Genomic DNA, 2971 nt, shown 5'->3' on the forward strand with positions numbered 1-2971 from the left:
TCATATCTTGAGCTCCCTATCCGTCCGCGCGCGTGGACAGATTGCATGCTCATGAACGAGAGAGAGAGAGAGAGAGAGAGAGAGAGAGAGAGAGAGAGAGAGAGAGAGAGAGAGAGAGAGAGAGAGAGAGAGAGAGAGAGAGAGAGAGAGAGAGAGAGAGAGAGAGAGAGAGAGAGAGAGAGAGAGAGAGAGAGAATGATGCAGCAGTGCAAGGCAGTCGTATGTAGTGTAGCTCGGGAGAAGATGGTGGCGTTGAAAAATCGATACCTCATGATGGAGGTGTTTTGGGAGGGAGAGAGCCCTGTTCTCTCACAGTCTTCCATCGCCAACGCCATCAGAGACAGCATTCTCCACAACTTTGGAGAGTTGGGCCTCGCTGCTTCTCTTCCATCTCTTCAAGTGAAGTATGTAAATCCAGTGATCAGGTGTAGCCGTGCAGAATATGAGAAGATATGGTGTGCGATTACATTTATCACGAGCATTAACAATCGTCCTCTGTTTTTTAACCTACTTGATTTAAGCAGAAATATTAGTTGCTATAAGCTTGCAGCTTCGGAGTACGACAAGGCTAAAATTGAACTGCTGAAGCTTAAAGCTGGGAAGAATCAACCGTCTCCCAAGTTGCTAAATGCCGCCACTAACCTAGAAAAACTTTCGCATCAAAATTTTCTGAAACTTCTAAGGGAAGCTAGGCTCATCCTTGATCCAGTTTTGTGCTCTCTATTGAAGTAGCTTGTTTGAGTCGTGTCGGCAAAGGTATTGCATTGCCTGATAAAGTCGTTTTGGTGGGGTTGTGTGAGCGCATGTGTGCGTTGTTGGGGAGTAACTGTGAGGAATCTCTTGCATTTCTGAGTGGGTGATTATATGTGTAGAATCATCCTTGGTGGTAGTCTTTCCTGTGTGTGTAGTAAAATCTCATACCTTCATACCTAATGTGAGCTGGAGTCTGCTTTGTCATTGGGATGTAACACTCCTCATCAGTGTATTGTGGGAAGGTGCCCATTCGTCACATGTTTTTAGGCAGTTGTTTTAGTGCCTTACTAGAGAGAGAGAGAGAGAGAGAGAGAGAGAGAGAGAGAGAGAGAGAGAGAGAGAGAGAGAGAGAGAGAGAGAGAGAGAGAGAGAGAGAGAGAGAGAGAGAGAGAGAGAGAGAGAGAGCTGCAATGGGTAGCGGCCCCCTCAATCTGAGGTAGCATGGTCACTGGTCAGGCTCAGGAGGCGTGCAGTAGTGTGTGCCAGAGAGAGAGAGAGAGAGAGAGAGAGAGAGAGAGAGAGAGAGAGAGAGAGAGAGAGAGAGAGAGAGAGAGAGAGAGAGAGAGAGAGAGAGAGAGAGAGAGAGAGCTGCAATGGGTAGCGGCCCCCTCAATCTGAGGTAGCATGGTCACTAGTTAGGCTCAGGAGGTGTGTAGTTGTGTGTGCGAGAGAGAGAGAGAGAGAGAGAGAGAGAGAGAGAGAGAGAGAGAGAGAGAGAGAGAGAGAGAGAGAGAGAGAGAGAGAGAGAGAGAGAGAGAGAGAGAGAGAGAGAGAGAGAGAGAGTCATCCCATGATTTCCATGCTTGTAAGCAGACATGTAGCTTTTCTAATGCAGGTATTAAAATAGAAAGGTACTTTTTCGGTACTTTTCTAATGCAGTTTCCATTCTAGAGAAGAGTCAAGACGAATGCAATGCAGGCTTATGCATTGTGCAGCAATTCAAAGCTTTGTGAGACTAGAGGGAAAGAGAGAGAGAGAGAGAGAGATCCCTCTCCGAAGCCCATGGACTCATGGAGGCAATGAGGTTGAAGAGCTTTGCATGCCCATGAGGCTATTGGCTATCTCTGTAGTCTACATTGCACCTATGTGCCCTTTGCGATGCCTTAGCAACAGACTACAGGTGCGCACATGCATTATCGACTACCGTCTCATCACCATCACAAGCTACTAACTCATTTGCTCATTACTACTAACTACTCCACAAGCTAATTTTTACTCGTGTTGGAGGCTCTCCATAGGCCGCTTTTCATTTCCATGGTGTCATTAAATGCGCTCTCAGTTATTACGCATTTTGACAGTCACTTACATCCTTTAGATATTCATCTAATTCGATGCCCTTTGGCATTTCAGGCGTATCAATTTCCCTCTGCTTGTAATCAATGATTCAATCCCCTCAATTCACTAAACCATAATTAGCAACCCTCTTTGCAAGGATTCATCACACATAATCACATTCCTTGAAACTTGACATGGCTACTCAACAGATTGGTCCAAACAGTTCAGACATGACCCTGCAGAGAAGATGCAGCGTCAAGAGATCAACTTCTACATGCTGCCGTCGACGTAGCAACGACGATGACAACAACATCTGCAACGATCCTCACGGAATTCACACTACGTTCTTGTTCAATTTTGATCAAGTTCACGTCGTCAATAGCTTGACTAATTGCAAGAGCCCAAAATGCTGCTGGAGAGTGCAGGCTTTTGATGTAATGCTAGTCAACTTATTTTTGTGGCCTTGGAGAGCTAGCAAATTAAAGTCATTCATTTCACTAGAGCACACGGACAGGAGTAATCCCCATAGTCGCTAGGAATGAGATTGGTCACAACAAGTATATTGTGGCGAACGTGCTTATAGAAGCTCTCATATTGAGGATAAGCATAGCAAGCTCCTCTAGAGTCTTGCAACTTGAAGTTTTGAAGACCAATGACAATGAATAGCACTGGTTAGGCTCCGATAGATAGCAAGCCCAGGATGTGTATAGATGTAGCTGAGCTTCTTGATTTTGAGAGAAGAATATTTTTTCTAAATGTGTATAGATGTAGCTGAGCTTCTTGATTTTGAGAGAAGAATATTTTTTCTAAATGTGAATAGATTGTTGTCCAACTCTTGGTGGGAAGGTTTCCTCCGTATTTGGGTGCACGAGAGAGAGAGAGAGAGAGAGAGAGAGAGAGAGAGAGAGAGAGAGAGAGAGAGAGAGAGAGAGAGAGAGAGAGA

General features: G+C 45.1%; 1 pseudogene; it reads left to right on the top strand.

The window, feature by feature from the left end:
* The first annotated feature begins 243 nt into the window (after positions 1–243).
* On the top strand, positions 244–732 carry LOC147452678 (putative ribonuclease P/MRP protein subunit POP5 pseudogene; annotated as a pseudogene).
* The last annotated feature ends 2239 nt before the right edge of the window (positions 733–2971 follow it).

Source organism: Adiantum capillus-veneris, chromosome 8 (genome assembly GCF_014529385.1).
Source record: "Adiantum capillus-veneris isolate H3 chromosome 8, ASM1452938v2, whole genome shotgun sequence".
NCBI classification, from domain to species: domain Eukaryota; kingdom Viridiplantae; phylum Streptophyta; class Polypodiopsida; order Polypodiales; family Pteridaceae; genus Adiantum; species Adiantum capillus-veneris.